Consider the following 24,152-nt stretch of genomic DNA (forward strand, 5'->3'; position numbering starts at 1 on the left):
AAGCTCATTCCTGCACTGAATACAACATCCTAACCATTGCATCAAATATAATTTTTCAAACAACAACAAAATAGGTAGCTGGAAGTTTCCTTTCTCTTCTAAAGCTTGTCTTTCCTCTTAAAAGCATTTTCACAATTAATTGCAGGTTGGTCTGTAGTACTCTGACTAGCACTTCTCAGATATATTAAAGTTGCTTTAAAATAGAGTGTAAGGGGTAGAAAGAGAACTATTGAAATAGATGAAAAAAAGCCATTCTAATCAAATGAGAAATCAGCTTTTAGAAAAGGGCAGAGGGGAACAGAAAGGTCTGGCAAATAACAGAATAAAAGCAATCTTAAATTTTTTTTATGAAACTGTGCAGCTTATTCATTTCAGGTAAGTGTCTCAAAGCGTCCTTTTAAAATATCACCAACTGCTAAAATCGAATACTGTCATTTTATTGTAGCACCTGTGGGTTTGCTTATTTTATAATTGGCTTGGCTAGGGAGCTCACCTGTAGGGATTTTACCAGTAGCTATTCTTATCAATTTTTTAATAAATCCCACAGATTGACTACAGTAAATAATGAATGACACTGTGCTTGGTAAGTCAATATTTAATTTAATATAGTTTCTGGGAAACTAACATTTTACATGCAGATATTACTATGGTTCTTGCTTAAATGAAAAAAGAAAGCTGTATTTTGTTTATAAAAGGGAAAGGAGTAGAATTTGCAGGCTAATTCTGGTAGAATTTAGTTAATATTAGCGCTTCATAACTTCAGGTTAATACAGTATGTGATAGGGGTGTGCTGGCTGTAGAAACCCACATTTATTCTTCTGGATCTTCAGATTTGTCCAGTTAGTATCATTTCATAGGGATTTACAGATTCATGCAGCAAGCGTGTAAACATGTCTGCAGTCACAGTGTAACTTCAGTGTGATTCAAGCACCTGCTTAGTACTTTTCCAGGTAGAGACAAACTAAAGATAAGCAGAAGACTAAGTAGAAGTTATTTTATAATAGTTTTGCTGAATTTTCTTTCAACTGAAATACTCTCAGGTAGTTTGTTTGTGGACATATGAAATACTCTCAAGAGAAAAAAAACCCTCTTTCTCCAATAACTTCAAATATTTCACGTAAAAGCTTTGTGCTGAAGAAAAGTTTGTGTTTTGGGGGGCTTTTGTGGGTTTTTTGTTTGTTTTGTGTCTAGCTTCTGTGGTTTTTTTTTGTGTTTTGTTTTTTTGGTTGTTCTTGGTTTTTTGTCTTTTTTTTTTCCAAATGCAATCTTCAAAATTATATTATCATATTTCTGATTTAGTTATTGACATAACTTGACTGCAAGGGCTTTTTTTGAGTATTTAGTGCTACAGGTCTCTGATAATTAGGGCACCTCATGAAGTGAAGGCTTCTACCTCCCACAATTCCTATTTTTCTTTTCTCTCACTCTTGGCTTTACAAAATATGATGGCATCTAATTAAGTTCTTTAGTATTTGTGTATTATTGAGCATTTGTATCATCTGAGTACTTTGAGAGAGAAGAAAAAGGCATAAAACACCTAAGAAAAACCATACAAAGGCTACAGGCCAGAGAGCTGACATCTCATGGTAGAGAGATGGTCTATCATAGAAAAAAATGTTTGCTTTTCTACACAGTTAATAATCGACCATGTCTGGTCCTGTTGTTTCCGTGTGGTACCGTTAACTGTGTACTGGAGAAGCTGCTCGAGACGAAAAAGGTTAAATAATGAACATCCATGAGAAGGACCAGGATAACTTAAATTCAGTGTTTTTCTGTCTGAAGAGCTATTTTCTGAAAATCTGTTGTTCAGAATGGTGTGTCAGGATGAGCTTTGACAAGAGTCTTTTTGAGGGTGTTGGTAGCAAATAACAAAAGTCAGACAGGTGACTTGTTCAGAAAGTTGCATTTTTCAGTATTTATTTGACATTTTACTTTGCTCCACACATCCTGCTAAAACGAGTGGAACCCCCGACAGAAAAGGCATATTGTGCTATGGAATCTGAGCTGAGAGTTTCCCCCAGTGTTTGAGGAAAACTGGCAAATATGCCTGCTGACTTCTCTGAACATTGCCTTAGAAACCAGGTAATTAAACATGTCTGAAAGATAAAATATATAAGGCAGTCTCTCAAGACTTTATCTTAGAAGGAAGAATATTTTATGGACAGTTTTAAAGTATACCTGTCTGCCTGGGTTGTTTTCCTCAAGATATTCTAACATCAAGGCTTTTAAATAGCTGCCATTTCTTTCCGAAGTGGTCTCATTGGTATTATTCTCTGAAAAATCTTTACTTTTATTATTATTAAAAACAATAATCTTTGTAATTTATACAGCATACTAAATTTTTATCTGGGCATAGTTTTATTCTCATAATTCCCACTTGCATTATTTTTTCCTTTGGTTTTCATAATTCTTTCTCTTTCCTCATCTATCCTTTTTTTTTTTTTTTCATTTGAACAAAAAGATCCTGTGCTGTGTGGAATATATTAGACATCTGATTCCAGTCATATATAATGTCTTTATATTATGTGTGGTGTAATGTCTTTGTATTATGTGTGGTGTAGATGAAAAACATCATGGGTACGTTTTAGGACACTTTATGTCAGCAGAGCCCATTACTTAGTCCTTGGTTTCTGTGAGTCATAGTGAGCATTTGGATACCTGATTCTAGGAAAGCAGTTAAACATAAGAACAAGTGTGCTTAAGACCAACTTGTTCTGAAAACTAATGAAAAGGAGTGTTTGTAGTGCAAAGCACTGAAATACACCGGTAGGCATCGCTTTTTGCATTTACTGTGATAGAATTTTTACCAAAGGCATTCAGTGACCTGAAGACAACCGGGTCCATCGCTCTGAAAACAAATGCAAAATGTTATATGTTGTAGTTCCACAATGTGAGGTGTTCTGTAATTATTAATCAAATAGTACCCCAAAAAACCTCATTGAATATTTGTAATCAAAACCTTGGTGACCAGTTTGTTATACTTACAGGAGGATCTTCAGTGACCTCAGAAGAGTTAATGGCATGTGTAAGACAATTAGTCATAATTTCTGTTTAATATAGTTATAAGGAATGCCTGAAATTCCATTAAGAAAAAGTTTAGAATGAAAAACTTACACAGGTTACAAAAAAGATGTGAAAAGCATTCCTTCCAGGTGATCTGACTTAGCATTGGAATTGTCGTGTGGTCACACTTGTTATGGCCAGAAAGGGGGACACACCTTACACACGAAGGCAAGAATTCGGTTAGGCTAAAGGAAGTTTTAACAGCCAAGCAGACCAAAATATTTGTCTGTTTACAGTAATGTATATTCATAGTCCATAGAAACACGTGAAAACTTCAGTCATGTGATTAGAAATGGTTATACAGGAAAACCTCCTGGTACCTACTGCTTTTCTTTGGTGCAATTCTCACACTTTTAATGTGCTCCTGGGTACCAGGGTTGACAGTCCCCATCGTGGGGAGGAAGGGGCTACAGAAGCTCACAGCATCCTCATGTCTTTGTCGGAACGACTGTGACTAGTGAGGTTTCTATCTCCTTGCATTTGGGGAACCCTGGGATGCTGAGAGCTTCTTCCTCCTCCTCAGTTTTGGGGTGAATTTTGTTTTGCTTTTGTAAATTATAATCTACTTGTGTACTTTTTGTTCTCTCGTTCTTTTGTTCCTTCTCTCTTTTGTTCTTTTTTCTATTGGTTCCATCATTCAGTATTTTTGTTTACGTTGTTTTCTCTAAAACTGGTTTCACTAGAATAAAATAAGGTTGTAGTCCCAGACTGATCATTGTGATTTGTGCTTATATTCTGGGGCCTCTCTTCATCCTCCCTATTTACTCTTTCACAGAGCACTTTTGCTAGAATGATAGCTCCTTCATACCATGCTGAATAGCTGTCTGTCATCACTGTACATAAAAATTAAAAGGAACTATTACCTAATTGCTTCACGATTGCTGTAAGAGCTAAACAAGGCCGGACAAATACCCTACACTGTCTGGGCAATATGCTTGTGGCCTTTTTCTCATAGTTAGAGAAATGCTATGTCTTGTACTTCCAATAGATCTGAACTAATTTGTTCTTGGAATTATTATTATTATTTTTTTTTTTTTTTTTTTAGTGGAAGCATACAGCCAAAATATATATATCAAACCCACTAAACAAAAGAGATAAAGGTAAATTGGGGGCAGTGCTATTGTTAAAATCTGGCATTTCTTGAAGTTTTAAATAGGAACTGCTCTTGTTTTAGAAAGCTAGAATACAGGGTGTTTCAAAAAGAGGGACCCAATTTGAAATCATTATACATTAATTCAATACAGCAGGTGGAGGGAACATAGAGCATTTATAAAAAGGTTTCCAAAACCTGATGACTCTTTAAACAATTTTTAAACATTTTGGAATTGTAGCACGCTGCCCTCATGAAAGTGAGTGCATCTTTTGGAAAAACCTTGTATAACTACTGTGAAAATCTTCTATAACATAGATATATAACATTCAACCATTATTACCTCTCAAAGTTCAATCCTCTAAAATGTAAACTGCTACTTTTATTTCCGTGATGACAAGACCTGTTCTTCAACATAGGATGAAATGTCATTTTCCATTTTATTAGTTGCCTGAGCACAGTTTGTCTATTCTATACCTTAAAATATGGCAAGCACAATCAGCAGCAAGGTGACTTTACTGAAGTTATTTGGTTTTTTGGTTTTGTTTGTTTTTTTTAAAGCAACTTTCTTTTCTTTACAGATCCTTAAAATACTGTTATTAAGCATTGGGAGGTAACAATATCCAATGAAGTAGCAGGAAGTCCTGAAGTCCTTCAGGAGGGTTCAGTCCGCAGGAGACCTTGTACGACTACAATCTACTGCAGCAAAAGCTTTTACTCTCAACAGGTAGGTCGGTCAGCTAAATTTTTCTTTCAGTGGTAATCAAAATCCTTCATGTATTTTATTTTAATATCATTTGCCCCGAGAAAGAGATAACCAAGACAGAAATAAATATAGAAATTAGTGCAAACATTTGCTTATTAGATACAGGAGCAGGAAGAAGATTTAAGTTCTACCTTGACTTTTGATACAAAAATGTTTTGTATCTTTTTTCCTGTTGGTATATTTGCTCATACCCAGAATTAATGTACGCCAACAGTTTTCAACATTGAAGCAATTGCAACATGACAAGATGCCTACTGCTTACCAAGGGCCCAAATAATTGGGCTTTGGCTAGGTAGAATCCTTAAAGGCTAGAAAACTGAAAGGACTCCATGCAAATAACAACCTAAGGCACTGTAGAAATCTCTGGGGAGAGTTAATCATCCTTGGATAGAATACGAAGCAGCAACTCTCCCAAGTGGAGAGCTTCTTAGAATAGTTTATTGGAAAGGCTGAACACTGTCTTAAAGATCTCCTTTGTTAGGACTCTGTCCAGTTCAAATGGGGAAGAACTAGGTTTCAGTCCATGCCTCTAGAAACTTATCAGAAGGACAGCAGTTGCTGTTAAAAAGTCTAAATTCACTAATTCCATAAGTTCACGTTCTTCTGATCTGTAGGGATCTTTAATTTGACTAGTAATTCAGTTTCAAGAGGGTGTTAAAACATTCCACGTAGAGAGTGACATAAGCACCAAGGATTGATTGCTTTATTAACTGGCAAAGACCTCAATATTATTTGATTCAGATGAAAATATGGACTTGAATGTTTCTATGATCAAGTGCTTAGGCACCTTGGTTCTACCTCAGCAGGATTTGGGTATTGAAATCTGTGTATCGGTTCAGCCTCACCTGCATGCTAAAAAATCGGATGTTGCAAATGAAGGCTAAGATGAAGTGCATTGCAGGATACATAATATTGAAGGCAAGATTGTTTTCATGCATATAAGACTTGACAGAATTGTTTTCAGTAAGCATTCAGACACAGAAAAATGGTCAAATTAATGATATCAAATGATTAGAAGTGAAAGTGTGAAGCGATTTATGCACAGATTTTTCTGACACTCAACATGTCAAGATATCAGGAAGCATTTTCATTTGTCTTTAAATGACATTGCAGATCCATTGAACTTGTAATGTGATTGTTAAAATGATATTTTTGAAAATATAAGTTTCAAAAAATATTTTTAATATCCCATTTTCCAATAAATCTTAAGTCACACAAATTATTAATGGTAATTATCACCTACATGAGATTCCTGTCAGAAGGCCTAGAAGATGGAGTAGTTAGAAGACCATGCTTTCTGCAGAAATTGTTATGCCAGATGCGTGATTAAACTGTTGTGTAATACCAGAAAGCTTTAGAACTCAGGAAAATTTATGACACTGTACTTCATTTTAGTGAGGCTTTTTTGGTACATGTTTGGTGTTTTGCTTTTGGTGGGGTTTGATTGTTTTTGTGGTAGTGGTTCTTTGTTTCGGTTTGTTTTGGTTTGTTTGGTGTTTTAGGTTTTACCCCACATTCAACCTTGATGAAAATTAGTAACAATTCTAATTCGGTGTCTTTTTGTGTTATTAATAGCTTTCTTTTAATTAAAAAGGCAAGTCTTTCATTTAATTCCTACCTTCTGAAGGGAAAGAAGCTTTACACCAGCATAGTTTTATGACTGACCTGGAGACAACAGAGTTTATTTCAGGCAATTAAAATAACAATTAGTGTGAGAGACACTAATAGAAACACCCTTTTGCTAGTTAGTGCCACAACCCAGCTGGCATGATTAAAACACCTCAGCTTCAAATTATTGTATTGTACAGATTGCCCTCTCTCTACAAGAAGTTTTACAGTGATATGGTATAAAACTCATTCCATTTGCATGGCGGTTTTCACAGCTTGCCTAAAACCAGTATGCTCATACATTCACTGCTGAAAGATCAAATATTTGATGTAAAATAAGCTAAAGTAGACTGATATAATTGGGTTGCAGATTATTATATATATGTTTTCAGATTGTATGCAAAACTGTAAGTTGACCTGACTGACTGTGACTGCAACTTCAACATTCAATGTAAACAACAGTGGTTGAAGTTTTGTAGAAAATTGTGTTGGATCATCTTTACAGTACTACTATTTAACATTACTGTATGCCTTGTGTGAGCTATTGATTTGATTATTTCCTTGGGCCAATTACAATAGCTTTTGTTTGTCTGTCACCCTTAAATTTCTGCAAGGGTTTGGTAATGTTTAGGCCAGTTAGGATATTTTCAACCACTTCCACGTTCTCAAGAGGCAAAATGAAAAGTATCTCTAAGGGCTCAATCTTATTCAGTTAGGAACAGCTTGATCAAGAAAAGGGAAGATGTCTGTTTATTCTTCCTGGTGATCCTTCGTTTCCAAAGGCTCAGAATAATTTCAAACTATATATGTCCTGTTATTATCATGGCTGCATTCAGCCACTGTATCATCCAAGTGGGGGGAGCACAGCACAGAGAAATCCAAACATCTTGTAATTACTCTGCTAGCTTCTATTGCTTAGTAATTTCTCCTATGAAAAAGCTGTTGTCAAGGTAGGTGATACATGGCTGGCTTCTGTACCTCCAGATGACTGTTTCATGATGCTGCAGAAATTTTGAGCTCTAACTGCACAAAACAACAAAAGATCTTCATTTGGTAGTATAGGTCTACCTGAAGTCCAGTCTCAATCAGTAATGAATACTGGTTCAACCTGGATTTCTAACAGGTCAGTAAACGTGATTGTTTTAGTGTGGCACACTAACTTTGTGTCTCATACTGAGATACTGTTAGAGCCTGGGTATTCTGATTCCCTCTTGTTTTCCCCAGCTTCACGGATGCTCTCTTAATGTATAGCCAAAGCAGTTGTGGATCTGCACTTAAGAAATCCGGAAGGGCTGTCACAATCAAATTTTTCCTTCAGAGCATGGGAAAGCTTTTATTTTTTTTTAATTCCTTTGACAATATGTAGACTTTGGGTCATTATTGGTCTTCTTAATTCTGTTATTACCTGAGAGACACCTCAAATCTGAGACTCTGTTGATCTTCCATTCCCAGAAACAGACTTTGAAGCATTCCACAAATAACCTTTGTTCCCTTAATGTTAGGTCTAATATTTTTCTTCAGTTCTTTAAATGACTTCTGCGTTCATGTAGTGCATCACAGAAAAGCTTACTTAATGCTGGTAGACATAAATTCTTGACCATTGAGACTTAGCGCTTGTTTGTTTCTGTCCATTGATGTACCATGGCAGAAAAAAGGATGAATTGTAAATTTTTACTCTCAATTCCTTGGGTATAAATGTAGAGGCATTAAAGTAATGCCAGTGCAGTCACTCTGAGTTCACACCCAGGTAACTAACAGCAAGTTTATATCTTGGAATTATAACATTGTTTTAATTAAAAAACAAACTCCACAAATTCTCTCAGATTTATTCAGCTCATATTCCTTCTTGCTTTCCATAAACATACTCCACTTTTTAGCCACGGTCTCACCAACACATCTGTCAACAAAAGTTAAAATATTTAAAAAAATAGCTCTTATAGCCCTGCATATCTCACAGTGGCTCAACACAGGTATGTCCATGAGCCTTATGCTAAGATGGTGTTGGTGGCAGTCTTTTTGAGCAACACCTTTTTAGATTATCTTAAATAGAAAGGATTTATGTAAAAGATTCAAAGCCTTTTCCTTGATATAGTTTTAGACAAGAAACAAAGTTAGCAGTCACACTTACTTGAAAATTGTATGAACAAAGAAAGAAATTATTAGGTGGTCTCAGGATTCATATTTTCTGTATTTCTGTATTAGATGGGAGCTAATTTTTAACATGTATAATAACATGACCTTTTTGTGGAATAGAGAACTAGTTATTCACATAGGCAGATAAGATTTTTTTCTTGATCTCTTAAAACAAAACAAAAACCACAACAGAAAACCCTGTTGATCAAGATAGTATTAGGTGCTTATGTGAGTTTGACTTACATCACAGAACAAAATGGTTTTCCTGTTCTCTGGTGCAGACTTGCAACCTTGTGGATGTTAATAGCCTTATCCATTCCAATGAAAATATCTTATGGTTTGTAGGCATGAAAGTCTTCGTGACGAATACAAAATGCCTGAAGGAATACTGGGCAGGGAAGTCTGATCCTACATTAATGTTAGTGTATTTTGCCAGTTGTCAGCCAGCTTCTGTTTAAAGAGTGGATGATATAGTTAAATGTCTTAATATATTGTTGGGTCAGTGTGAGCTCACAGCTCCTCAGGCTGGCAGATCATATGGCCTTGAGAGTGTAACAGCTGTACAAGGCACTGAATCTTGCATTGGCTCTCCAGAGACAGCTGTGCCCAACAGCTTGCTGGTTTTCCATACGGAGATGCCACTTACATTGTGGGATGGCAAAGGCTTTGTGTACTTAGCTCTCTGATAGTCTAAACTTAGTAGATGTGTGAAATGTATGTTCTTCAATCTTATGTGTTTGCATTATTTTAATTTAGGTGGCAGTTCATACAAACACAGTCAGCAATCTGCATGAACATTCATAGGGTATTTACAGGTGTTTTTAGCTTCAACAGCTAAGAATATGGCAAAAGAGCAATTTACCTGAGAGGGACTGAAAAGTGTAGTATACCTTCCAAGAGGGAAATACCACCTCCTGCCTTCCTGGTTAGCGGAAATCTCTTACTTCTTCTGTAGGAGTTCTGCAACATATGCTGCTGCAAAAGAGCATTGCTGAGATGTAAGATGATATTCTAGAGGGAAAATCGAGAGGCTGGATGCACTCTATGGGAGGGAGGAGGGAATGATCTGGGAATTAAAGCAGAGAAGAAAAGAGGCAGGTATAATGCTCTAACTAGCCTTGTCCTGCTTCTACCTAGCTGTTGTTACATCTGAGCCATCTGCTGAATAATTTGAATTGCCTTCTTGTATCTGGACTGAGTCGGGAAAAAAGAAACCATTTCTTAGGAGTTTTCATTCCTATCGGTTGGTGTCATTTGTAGCTTGTCCTTTCAGAGTGCTACTGAAGCTCGCTAGCCAACTAAGTTTAAGCCAAATTTGTACAGTGACTATACCCTTTTACTCAGTCATCTGCAAGGATTTATTAGCTCAGCTGTGTTCCAAATGGTCTCCCATGAAGATCAATTTTGAATTTGTGTAATAAAAATTCTTGATTGACCAACAAGTTCAACAGTTGTCATCCTGTATACCACAGCCACAGGACTTCCATTTTAGAGCTGTACTTTGAAAATTAAATTCTGAATTTTAAAACATATAGAGGTTGTATGTGTACAGTACCATTCAACGAACTGCTAGAGAGGTTAATCCGTTGCAATATGAAAATTTCTAGTTTGAATTTGTGATACTTCTGCTTCTGGGAGTTGTTCCATCTTTGATGGCTAGGTCAAGAAGACTCGATTATTAAATTTCCATTTCCCACAAATGAATTAAAACTAAACCACCTAGATGAAGGACTGAAGTATTGCAGACCTCAGTCATGTGGTACTCATTGTGTTGGGGGATCTGCATAAAGCTCAGTAGGAGCAACTAATCTCCTCAGTACACATTTTCTATTCTGCCCCTGGGTGAGGCACTGTTGCTGCCTTCTAGATTGCACAGATGCAGCACCTTTCCTTTCCTTTCCTTTCCTTTCCTTTCCTTTCCTTTCCTTTCCTTTCCTTTCCTTTCCTTTCCTTTCCTTTCCTTTCCTTTCCTTTCCTTTCCTTTCCTTTCCTTTCCTTTCCTTTCCTTTCCTTTCCTTTCCTTTCCTTTCCTTTCCTTTCCTTTCCTTTCCTTTCCTTTCCTTTCCTTTCCTTTCCTTTCCTTTCCTTTCCTTTCCTTTCCTTTCCTTTCCTTTCCTTTCCTTTCCTTTCCTTTCCTTTCCTTTCCTTTCCTTTCCTTTCCTTTCCTTTCCTTTCCTTTCCTTTCCTTTCCTTTCCTTTCCTTTCCTTTCCTTTCCTTTCCTTTCCTTTCCTTTCCTTTCCTTTCCTTTCCTTTCCTTTCCTTTCCTTTCCTTTCCTTTCCTTTCCTTTCCTTTCCTTTCCTTTCCTTCTTTCTTCCCCTTCCCCTTTTCTTTCCTTTCTGACCCAGGCCTCTCAGTTGTCTCCTGGATGTACACACACTATATATATGTGTATATATATATATATTTTTAATTAGAGGACAAGGGGTTGCTATGTCTTTTCCAAATCAATGTTGACTATCCAAACCTTGAATGTGGGCCACAGCCTCTCAGGCTTCCCAAATTAAAGCTCTGTATACTGAAAACATATGTTTGTACTCTGACAGCTTCTCTCTTTCTCTCCCAGTAAATCTTCATAAATTTTCACTGTATTGTGAAAGTTTCAAAAGCGGATGGAGCTCCTACTCCTTCAAAATTTATAGTCTAGTAGCTAAAGGAATTGTTGAAATAGAATATGTTGCTTTATGCCTCCCCTTTTTTTTTTCCTTCTCTTTTTAAATTTCTTTTTCATATTTTTTACATTTTTATTTTATATATGAGGGAATTTCTGTATTACGTACCTTTGACATTCAAAAGTGTCAGCCTGGCTAGCTGAAGTTGGTGACCTAGAATTGTTGCTATAGCTGTAAATTCCTCCTGTAGATAAACTGCTAACCTTTTATCAACAACAATGAACAAAAGCAGGAAGAAAAAAAAAGTGAGTGTGTGTGTGAAATACTACAAGTTTACAAATTTTACAGAATAAATGAGCAAACCTGCCAGCTTATCTCAGGAATTCAGTTATTTTTCAGTCTTTCAGTAGCAATAACTCTAAGCCTGAGAGAGGTAAGTACATTTATTATGTAGTATAGACTTGACTTCTTGTACATCCTTGTTTGTTATTGTCAGGCACTGCCAGGCTTTGAATTTCTAATATTCTCTTGTACCCTATGGATCTGTTCTCTGTGTGTCATAAAAGGCACACTAGCAGACTTTTTCCCCTATATTCTTCCTCATAAATATTTGAATTTGTTAATGTTGGTAACATTCAGAAGTGCTAATAACATTTCTCCAACTCTGCAGCAACTGGTTATATCTGATTTTACTTAAAGGCAACTTTTGTTTCCATAGGAAGGAGTCTTAACATTTCTTAGGGGGCTGTTATATTGTATTTCTCTACTAAAACTCTGAAGATCATGTTTCTATGTGCTTTCTTCATGGATATGCTCCTGTATGTTGTCCCCATAATTTGAATATCTCAATGGCAATAGACCTACCTTCGTTACAGTCATTATGCTGTATGAATTTGTAGTAAGTCTGGAAAGATGTTTTGTTGCTTTGTAGGTTTGCAGTGCTACACTTTGGCCTTGGAAAGTATTGGGAAAGTGAGCAAGTATTTTTATCTCTGTTTCCAAAACTAAAGTTACACGAACAGTGACAGTACGAGACTATATTCTGGCACTGTGCGTTGAAATATATATGTAAGAAGTTTTACATATAATTGATGACACTATCAAAAGTGGACATGTATGGACATTTGAATTAATGCAAAAAGCAAAAAACGTAGAGCTCAAAATATTGAAATGGACTTGTCAAAAAGGCTGTGGACTTCTTAAATTCCTGTATAAAGGAGTGTTAACTACACATCTGCACACGATCAAGCTGGTTTCTTATTGCAAAACAGACTTGTCAGAAACTGAGCTAAACACCTGGTTTGGTTGGTTGGTTTGGTTTTTTGTGGGTTTTTTGTTTGTTTTGGTTTTGGGGGGTGTTGGTTGGTTGGTTGGTTTCATTTGGGTTTAAATTTATTTTAGATTATTTTTCAGTACTTTTCAGTATTTTTCTAGCACTTACTGCTACTATTTACCCAGCAGGCTAAGGTAACAACTTTATAGTTTTCAGGGTTGAGATAGATTCTGGGGACAGGAGCAGGCTCCATGTAACATTCCATATAGGGCTTTTGTTCAAAATATTTTATATTCTATCTGAAACTAAATTACACTGTGTAGCTTAGAATTTACTAGAAGATGAATTTTGGCCATTTTATGCTCAATTGTATTATTTAACTCATTAAATTTCAACAATATTAAGCACTTGTAAAATGTGACATGGAGTTGGTATCTTCCAGAGAAGTACCTAAATTATGGATTAGATGAGAGCAGGGGAGTCCCTGGCCATGTGATAGAAGTATTATGCCTACTTTCTTTCTGGGATGGTTTTAGTGTGTTTATAGCATCTGTCTTCAAAAAACAATGCACTGTGTGAAAATGTAGTACTGTTACTTCATAACAGGTAGAATGGAAGAGATTGAGTTAACTCCAGGATTAATTTGTTTCTACAAATAGGCCTCATATTGGTGGACAAGTGGGCTTGTTGAAATTCACACCCCCCGGTTGTAGAAAGTTTTCTACTGTTCTTCAGATACTGGTAACAGAGCCTGCCATGCATGTTCCACAGTGCAGTGTGGATGCTACATTGCAATAAAAATTGTTCTCATTAGAAGATGAAGTATATTATGATAATGTACTGTATTTATTAACATATAACTATTTCAGATAAACAATTGTGTATTGCTTTAGGTCATAGTGTCCCAAAAATTATCTTTTAAATTGCGGTCTAAAAGAAATATTTAGCTCTGAAGATCAATCTGTGATGTTACTGTAGATATTCCACAAAAGCCTTTTTCTTTATAAGTTTGTAAATCAGAATATATTAGAACTAAAATACTGGGCACCTCTCAGAGAACACCAGGTGTGCATTGTAATGAGTCTTGAAGAGGCCATACATTTTAGCAATTAGATAAGATATTAGTACATGCTATTATCAGAGAGTGTACAAAACACTTAATTTTTCTTACAGCCATATGTTCTGTGACCCTAACTTTCTGGTTGTTCTATAATAAAAGTCAAATTGAAAATTTAAATAATAAATCTAGTGAATTTTTCATTTTGGTGTTTCATTGTCTTTTCATTTAGATGTAATCACTGTAACGACAGACCGAGGGCAAACAAAATTAAACCAGTTGGGTGAATTAGCTCAGCAAGTGACAGTTCACAGGAGAGTCTTTATCTGCTCTTTCCACAGACTGTGTGTGCATAATTGCAGGTAAGTGCATTGGCTACATTTTCTTCAATAGAACAATTATAATAGAAATTATAATTAAAGGTCTGATATTATACTCATGACTAGATATTTGGGTCAAAATTCTACGTGCACTAGCTTGAAGCCTGTTCTAAAAATGTATTTGATTAAATTTATATTTTATTGCATCCCTTCAGGGGTGTGATTATTCAGCCAAAATTATTCAGTTAATTTCAAAATGATGCTTATAAAAGCTGGCCATTTTTATTAAGTATTTCTGACTTTGAGTGCACCTGTTTTTTATATTGAGGTATTGTTCAAAGGAAAGTTCATATACGCATATTTCTACATACTACAGTACTATGATTGTAAAAATTTCCGTATATATATATATATATGTATGTAGCAGAACATAAAGACCTTGTGAAAGGCCACAGTAGAATGAAGCACCTATCTACCATCTGTGACAAAAAATCATCTCTTCTGAATGTCTCATACCTGTTATTCACAGTAGGAATAAAGACATCTATTAGTCTGTGTAAAACACCCATCAGTTTTTGTGATAGCTAATAACAAAATATTATTTGTCACTGTTGAAAATACAAATTGGGAGGGAGGTCTAACACTTTTGCAAAATACCTTACTTCAGAAAATCTCTGGCTAAATACAGCATAGTATGTGAAAGTTACTCAGCGGGCTCTGTAAAGATGCATTTTGTGATAGTTTAATAAAGCACCCAAAAGTGCAGATTTTGAAGAGTGTTTTGCTTTGAGATTAAATAGATACACGGCTTTAGTAGACTATATGCCCAGCTACTCAGCTAAGTTTCTGCTAAAACATGGTAGTGAGGCCTTTGAATCTGTAAAAGAAAACATGAAAAGAAATTCTTCTAGAGTAAGCATATAGCAGGTGACTTTTTCAGTGTGACCTATCGGCTTAGATTTTCAATGCACAAGTCTTAATTTTTGAATGCATAGCAAGTACAAGAGCATTTTTTGGAAGTACTGTATGTTCCGTTACATTTTCTTGTGTATTTCTTCTTTACAGAAGCCACTGACAGTGTTTATAATAGATAGCAATAAATCAGTACGTTTCCAAAATCAAGTGATAATAAACGTTATGTACAACGTGTTTGAAAACTAAACTGTTTCTATACTTCTAAATTCAGCATAATACAATTGTGCTGATCTTGAGATCCTAGTTGACCCAGTAATCCAGGTCTTGACTTGAACTGACACTAGATCAGCTGAAAAAATCATCACTGCTTTTGCATATTCTGTTGTGAAATCTGTTGCTTCTGTTCAAAAACCACTTATATCCACTTATTGCTAATGAAGGATATGCTAATGCAGGAGCTTCTGTGTGGATCAGAAGTTATCTTGTTTTGGTAGGTTTTCTGTGCAGGGATTTAACAAAGTCTTGATTTTGTGTGTCTTTTAAGTTGTGTTACGAGAAAAAAAGATGCAGAACATGGTGGAAGAATTTGCTGGTTTTCTTAAAAATTGGGATATGTTCTATTTAAAAGAACATAAAACATAAAAATAAAAAGGTCTGAAAGTAAGTACTCGCTTCTGCACAAGCCTGGGTATTCCTAAGCCTGGTAGATTCAGTTACTAGTTTCTACTAATTCTGGGTGTGTGTATGAGAAATGGGGTACCATCCCAGCTGAAAAATGAACCCACTCACTTTGTTCTTAAGCTGAATCTTTGCATTGCATCTGCATGATGAGTTGCTGTTTTCCATTGTAGCAATAGCTGCAGTTTTCCTGTATTCTCTTTGTGAATACCTGACAAGTGTAGAGAAACTTGAGATTTTTTTTCCTTAAGGGATCAGTGAGGACAAAACCAAAAGGAATTTAGCAAGATAAAAAGGAGGAGGACTGACTATAAGTAGATGAGAAGGTTTCCCCAGTATTTTGTTTATCATCACAAAGATTCAAAGGGACCTTTTGAAATGAGATCCTTAAAGTGTCTGAGAAAAATCTACATTATTTCTCTGAGGTTCTTATTCCGCAGACCTAACTAATATTTTATTTAGTGCACTTTTCCTCAAAGATGTGGGGTAAAATAAAACCCTAGTACTTTATACACAATGGGGGTCCTGGTATTAGTTATTTTTTTTTAACTATGAGTGGTGGTCGTAAGATTGATGTAACAACGTATGCGTGGGTAAATAGTGCTTTAATTTTAACCCTTGTAAAGAAGGTAGGTTTAAATTTAGAAAATGAAGAAGAGATTTTACCATACATTAAAGCATTTCTGATTGAACAGTATATGTAAAATTTGTAAACAAAAGCATTGCATTATAGAAAAATGGCTTTTAAAAGTTAGATTTTATCTTTGTGTATATAAGACTTTTCATACCTCCTCAGTACATGCAGAATTGCATTCACAGCACTAACCAACACCATTGTCTGATTTTCCGGTGACTATATGTCTCTCTAAAAATACACGTTTATCTTTTCATATTCTCAGAGTTAATATCAACAGCATCCTATAGCTACATTTTTATTAGTTCACAGTCTTACAAATATTATAATAACTCAATAAACAAGGAAGATTGGAAACTAGTGGTAAAAAATGAATAGCAAGAAAATAAGAATTCTGATGACCTAGATTCTTGAGTTAATTATGCAAGCCAACTCCTGCTGTTACCAGTGGAAGACTATGATATATAGGTGCCTAACTCCCATTGAATTCAAATGAGAAATGAGGCTCCTAACTACCTTTCTGAATCTGAGATAAGGTGATTTCAGCAGCATTTAGTGTTATTAGTGTGGAATTTCTGTCTGCTCCAATGCAATTATTTTGCATTTACTGTGTCTTAGTAACAATAAAACTCTGGCCGTGGAGTTAATCTGTCTATAAACAGTCTGTGATTTTACACTTCTAAAAGAGGAATCTTACAAAAGAAACTCTGTTGAGAAAGTCTATTTGTGATTTGAAGAAAAAACATTCTTCTCCAAGATGCATCCCCATGCCTTACAGAGATTGCTTGCAGCTATTTCAGCCATTACTGCAGAGTCTGACTTAGAATGCAGAGGGAGCAATGTGTCTATATATTCGTAAGGCCTTTCATTAAATCTGTACTTTTAAAAATAATTGGTTCTTTTAATCTATAATGGAACATGGACTTACAGGCTGCCTGTGATTAAAATTAAACCTTATTTGTCTTTTAATATGGTGCTATGTTCATCTGTAATTGAGTAGGGATCGATGCCAGCCCTGTGATGGGCAGTAAGCTTATCCAACATGACGGAGATAGATTTCAGGGAAGACAGACTTTGCTGTTTCTATGTACAAGTGGGATGAGTAGACCATATCAGCAACATTTAATTATTTTGTAGGTAATTATTCATTTGAGGGACACAAGTTTCAGAGCAGTATTGGAATAGAAGGAAGACCAATACAATTACCGTTTGGCTAAGTACACTGTTTGCACTGGTAGCTGGAAAGTCATAATGAGCTTTTCATTACATTTGAATAAAGGAATGTTTTATTTAATAATAAAGGCTCAGACTAATGTTTAGTGTAATGATACTGACTTGGAGGAAAAAGATAAAAAACAAACAACAAATCTACAAGAGAAACCATATGATTGGTAAGTAGCATGGATTATTTCAGTTGTTGGTTGTTTTTTCTTTTTTTTTTTCCCTCTGTTTTGTTAAGTTCCATTGTTCTTGTAGAATTGTACAACAAAGTTTGAGTAGGACCTCTGGAGGACATCTTGTCTAAGCCACTGGTCACAATGGGTCTAGTTAGACCAGGATGCTTAGGGCTTGTTCACCTGAGTCTTGAACACCTTCAAGGATGGAGATTCTGTAACCTCTCTGGGCATTCTCATCCCATATTTGACCAACCAAGTGGTAAAAATAATTTTCTCATAATATTTAATCAGGATTTCCCATCTTCAAAAATGTTTTCGTTGCCTGTCAACTTATTGCTGTGCACCTCTGAGGAGAGTCTCTGTTCTCTCTGTATCCTCTGAACAGGGATTTGCAGACTGGCAGTAAGGTATCCCCTTAGCCTCCTGTTCTCAAGGCTGAACACACCTACCTCTTGATGCCTTTTCATGTGTGTTGTATTCCCCTGGCCCCACCCATCTTGGTGGTTTTCCCTGGACTTGAATATTCCAGTGTGTCAGTCTCTTTCTTTTATTGGGAAGCCCTGAACTGGATGGAGTTCTCAAATGCGGTCTAACCAGTGCCGGACTGAAAGGAAGGGTCACTCTCTGAACCTGCTGTTTGAACTCCTGCTGATGCAGCCCTGGATACCATTGGCTGCTTTTGCTGCAAGGGCACTTCTCTGGGTCATGTTCAACCTTTTGCCTACCAAGACCCCCAGGTCCTTTTCTGAAGAGCCTCCTCCCAGTAAAGTAGTCAGTGCTTGCCCCTCCTGGTGCATGGGGTTATCACATCTCAGATGTGAGACTTAGCATTTCCTTTTGTTTCCCATCAATTTATGTCTCTTGTCTGTCCAGGACCCTCTGAGTAGAAGCTCTGCCTACCATCAGGTTGGCAACTGTCCCTTGAATTGTCATCCACAAGCTTGCTGAGAGTGCACTTTGTCCCATCACACGCCTGAATGAATTAAGACAGTTCCCAGTATTGGTCTCCATACTGATCCCTGGGAGACTTCAGCACTTCCTGGTTGCCAGCAGGACTTTCTGACACTGACGATTCTTTGAGCCTGGCACACCAGCCAATTCTCTGCTTGCCTTTCTGTCCAGTTATCCAGCCTATTGCTCGCCAATTTGATAAGATGACTACAGGACACTGTGTCGAAAGTTTTACTACAGTCAACTACACTGCATCTACTGACCTCACCTTGTCCACAAAGCCAGTCACCTCATCTTAGCAGTGATGGTCAGCTACGATTTGCCCTTTGTAAATCCAGGATGGCTGCTCCAAATCCCCTTCTTCCTTCTGTCTCTTTAGAAATGGTTTCTAAGCAAATCTGCTCCATAACCTTCCCCAGAACTGAGATGAGGCTGACAGACCTGTGCTTACTGGGGTTTTCCTTTTTGCCCTCTGCTCTGCCCAGTTTTCCAGTGATCAGAAACTGATCAGCAACTTGCGCTGATTGCCATGAACTTTCCAAGATGATAGAGAGCAGTCTCAGGGTGACATCAGACCACATCCTTCAGCACCCTCAGATGCATCTCACATGATCCCATGAATTTATGTATGTCCAAGTAGGTTAAGCAATCTCTAAATTTGTCTTCCTCTGCAGTGGGTACTGCTTCATTCCCATAGGAAATACTGGAGTGAACTAATACCTTCAAAGCTGGAAGGAAATGCATAAATAAACCCTCCCAAATATTATGCAGACTTTCTTAATGAATATGTTTCCACCCAGCTTGAACAGTCTTACTTGAAAATGTGTTTTTACATATGAATTATTGTTCAGGAAAACTAGATGTCTTTTACTGCATTTTCTGTGTCCCCTGCACCGTAAACAATTGATAGCTTTATGCTACTTGCTAAGCTATAAATATTAATATACTACTAGTGATACTGACAGAGGAGAAACTCAGTTTTATTAGCAGCATCTCTGAACTGGAAGGACTGTGACCAGAGCAGGTATTATTTTACTATTAGGATTTTCATGACTTTACTTTTAGAGAGCAATTAATGGTGACTCAATTTTTTTCCATTTGAAAGTTCAAATAGAGGTATTAGAATGGACAAGCAGTTAAACCAAATGAATGCCTTTTTGTCTTGGCTTGGACAGATTATGCTTGTTCAGAGTTTCACTTTTCTGTTCATATATTTCTGAGTATCTTTCAGCCACAGTTGACCAAATGCATTTCTGTCTATCCAACTGCAATATCCTTTGCAATCATGTTTAACATTTCCTTGGTTTGTGCAACGTGGCATTTGTTCTTCATAACTTTTCACAATGTCCTACAGAGAATCTGAAAAAAATTGGTTCACCTTAGGAAACAGAAGTCTCTAGGACTCTTAACTTTTGCTAATTTTAAATTGTTAGGGTAACACTCATAATGAACATCAGTAACATCTCTTGTCTCAAGTACCATTAATATGATCTGTAGTTTATTTTGTCTTGGTCTGGTAGGAGTTGTGGCTATAATCAATACAATTTTTTAATCACAAAAAGTAAGAAATTTATTTTTCCATTATGCTATTATCAAAAGCTACTTCATATATGAATGAGATAGATGCTCTAATGTGCTTCCTGTGAAGACTTTTTTATTAGCTGATATAAGTAGCTCAACTTACTTGACTGTATTGTTAAGAGAGGCTGAGACAGAAAAGCATTATTGTTTTCTTCCCTCTTTTCATGCAGTTCTCCAGACAAATAAATAGCCCTCAAGTACATAGAAATACTTCCATCTGATGCTTCATCCAGGGGAATGGATTCAGCAATTTATAAAACTTCTTACATTCACCTTTTAGTTCAATTAACTTACCGTTTATCTGTTGAAGACCTTCCTGAAACTTCTACATGGTATTTTCACATATAGCACCTTAGCCTGAGAGTAGTACTGTTATAATAAAGTTGTTCTAGGTTAGGAATAACAAGTATTCTTAAAATCAGAATGAGCATACTTTCAGATCTGAATCTATGTGAGAATAAGTACAAATCTGTTGTTCATACCCAACATAAATTTGATTATACATTGGGTATGACAGCTTGTCTAAAGAATTGAAACCAGGTTCTTTTCGTGCTCTTTTTTTAAGGTTTATATAGGATATAGACATGCCATGAAAATTAATATCTGTAACTAGCTGCCATCAGCACTGGTTTCAACTAAGTTGCTGTTGCAACAACTTAAATTGTAGTTTTGTGCTTGGAGTATGCAGATACTTTCTTGCAGAAAAAACCCGTATGTGATGCAGAGAGTGAGAACCTTTACCAGAGTCAGATGAGGGTGGGGAGACCCTGGCACAGGCTGCCCAGAGGAGCTGTGGGTGCCCCATCCCTGGAAACGTTTCCAGGCCAGGTTGGACAGGGCTTGGAGCAACCTGGTCTAGTGGAAGGTGACCCTGCCCAGGGCAGGGGGATTGGAACTAGGTGATCTTTAAGGTCCCTTCCAATACAAACCATTCTGTGATTCTAATCCAAATATGATCTAATGCCATGTTTTTCACAATAACTAGAGTTTTATGAAATCTTCTGCATGCTGTTTTTGGTGAGTGTTAAATCTGCATTTGGTACCCCTTTGCATACTGCTACTTAAGAAAAATTGTAAATACCTGCTTCACCTACTTAATGACAAGTTCTAATCTTGTTCTAATGATACCTGAATAAAACAAAAATAGTATCTCATTCTAGCAAAAGCTTTAGTGCCAATGCAGTCTTAGTTTTAGTCTCGATTTTAGGAGTTGTTGGTTGTCAAAAGGAGCTGTCATTAGATTCAAGGACATGTCCAAAATAACTTTGGAACTTTTGACACAAAGGGACTGGCCAGATAGTCTGCCAGAGGTGTCACCCCAATGCAATGAAGCCTACTGAAACATATATGTGATCATTTCCTTCATACAATAATTCCCATTTTATAGTAACAACATGACACTAAACAATGCATTTCAGAGGATTTTTGTACTGTAATGGTTCAACTCACACAGTATTTGATGGCTTCTTCTCCACCATACTTGAGGCATGCAGTAAAATCTTGCTGTGAAATTGAGTTTTTATCACTTAGTATTCATTGATACTATCATGCAATTTTACTTATTCATGGAGTTTCCATAACATCCAAGTGATAAGTTGCACATAATTTACACAGATAAATTGCACACAGCTGTGGCTTTAAAAAACTTGTAGTTCAGGTCAGTTTTTCTAAGTTGTAGCTTGAAAGTTTCAGTGATCCAAGTTCTAAATCTTTTTCTGACATTGTATCTGTTGTATAGAACTAGTACAGTCACAGAAAATAATAGATAATAAAGTAATAATTACTGTAGAAAAATAATAAGAATTTAAGAGAGAAAGTGCTTTAACCAAGCAATATTCTTCGAGAGCATTGAGCAAAAAACGTAATAATTTGCTTATAAGGTACATTTTGTATTAAGATAATGAGATGTTCCTAAATGCCACATCTAAAAGGCATTGTAAGGAGATAGTGAGTGTCACTTCAGTACACAGATTCTTTTGATGGCCATCAAATATATTCTCACCCGAGGTGAAATGTTCCTACAAATACCTCTCTTGAATTCGTGGGGGTTTTCTGTAAAACTCCTGATTTGATTTATTTTTTATTTTTTTTTAATAATACTTGTATAAAAAATGAGTGCCAACTGCTCACCACGGTAAAAACTGAAGGAAAAAATAAAAAAAATATGTTCATAGAACAGAATGGGGCAGCACTAGAATCTTTGTCTTCTTTAAACACACTGGAACAAATTGATCAATTAAAACAAATGAATTCTACCAACCGAAAATTAATCAATTATCCAAGAAGGCAGAAAAAAATACTTAAAATATTAATAAGTAATTGTTTTATTTAGGAATAAGGGTATTGGTCCCAAATAATCACTATATTCCTACAATGCATCTGTAACTACAAAAACTAGAATGATGCACTGATGCATGACTAAGGCTGTCAGACTAATCTTTCCTTCAGAGATGTGCTAGATTCAATTTAGTTTTCCAAGTAATTTAAAAAGTTTTGTTAAACTTTTTAACTTAAAGTCCCATACCCACCAATGACAACAAATTAATTCACAAAATTTAAGCAATCCATGTTTGTAAAATAAACTTAGATTATACTAGGAATTTGAACCGTGGCTACTGATCTAACAGACAACCATTTCTCTGAAAAAAATGCTTGAATTTTGTCGTACAGAATTGATGATTAATGAGAAAATGACCAAATATACAGTCTCATACACCAGGAAGGATCAGGAATTTGAAAGTAGTTAACAGGTTTCATCATTGCTTGTTGTTTCCATCCTTTAAAAATTTCATAATAGTTTTATACTTTGAAATGACCATTTATTTTCTCAAACAATTATTATTGTTATCTTGATAGAAATGAAAAAGCACCATAATTGTCATGATTTTGAAAAAGAATGTGGAATTTTTTTAAATTCCCAAACAACTGTGGTGCCTTGGGCAGTGCTGATAGCAGTGTTATTTATTTATTAGCCAGAAACCAGAAGTGGGATATTTGGACAAACGTCTAGCAACAGCTGATTATGAGATACTTGAGAAAAGTTTCCAACATTTGAATCAGACAGCTTAGGAAAAATCAAGGTTATATCAGCTAGTGCTTCTTCAGTCTTTTTCTTTTCTTCTTCAGCTTCCCCAGGCAGAGAGTCTGCAGCTGAGATTTAGGGAGGATATTGAAAGGGAAAATCACAGATCACACAAAGCAGAAGCTTAATTAAATAGGGAGGCATAGTAGGTGTCACTTGAACATTGGGATGCAGATATTTATCTCCATTTGTGACAGTGAACATTTATTAACACGTATATCTAAATATAAATATTCACATATGAAAGCATAGGTTTATAACTCAGTTGTTTTAGTGAAATCCTAATAAACATGTCTGGTTTTACCCATGGTAAAATTTCTTGAGAAAAATTTAGAGATTAATAAAATTTGACTATGTTAATCTGTTTAGAAAATATCTAATAATTTCAGAAAACAATTGCTAGAACAGTTTAGCTACTGCACTGCGTCCACTGAGGACAGGGTGTGTATTTTAGAAAACTCATTAGTGAAACCATCTGTTCCTATTTTCTTATGAGCTCTGCAACTTTGTGTGACTTCTGTCTTTCCAAAGCGTCTGTTTTCATCCCAAAGAGCACCCGCACTAACAGGCTGAAGAATTTTTTCCAGGGATCATAGAGGATGGTTATTTCCACATGGTTCATTCTTGCATGGAAGTATCTTGTAAAATACTTTAAAAGCTAGTTACTCTCTCTGGAATCTGTGAGCTTAGCACCTGAGTCCATTTACATTTCAGAAATTCTTAGGGAGTTATTGACCCCTTATAAGTGCCTGTCCATGTTGTAGCCCCATGAAGATATCAGTGATGCTTCTGCACCATTTCTGTTGTTTGAGGTATGTTTGCCAGCTGTCTTTCTAAAATGGGACACTGTTGCTTGGGATGAAAGAGGTGGGTGAGCCCCTGTCATAATTAGTATTTTTAATAGTCTACAAGATCGTGTGGAGATTAGTAAAAACTGGTTTAGTTAACATGGAATGTTATTGCTGTCTTGGTTTATTTCCTAAAAACATTTCT

The 24,152-nt window shown here is 36.1% G+C and overlaps 1 long non-coding RNA gene across 1 annotated transcript in view; it reads left to right on the plus strand.

Annotated features, from left to right (window-relative positions):
- Nucleotides 1-4,706: 4,706 nt before the first annotated feature.
- Nucleotides 4,707-24,152, plus strand: part of LOC110359545 (uncharacterized) — a 399,216-nt gene continuing 379,770 nt past the window's right edge. Inside the window, exons 1-2 of the long non-coding RNA XR_010466010.1 lie at nt 4,707-4,880; nt 13,834-13,963. This is a non-coding gene — a long non-coding RNA (uncharacterized LOC110359545). The remainder of the gene's footprint in view (nt 4,881-13,833; nt 13,964-24,152) is intronic.

The sequence above is a fragment of the Columba livia genome, chromosome 14 (genome assembly GCF_036013475.1).
Source record: "Columba livia isolate bColLiv1 breed racing homer chromosome 14, bColLiv1.pat.W.v2, whole genome shotgun sequence".
In the NCBI taxonomy this organism is placed as follows: domain Eukaryota; kingdom Metazoa; phylum Chordata; class Aves; order Columbiformes; family Columbidae; genus Columba; species Columba livia.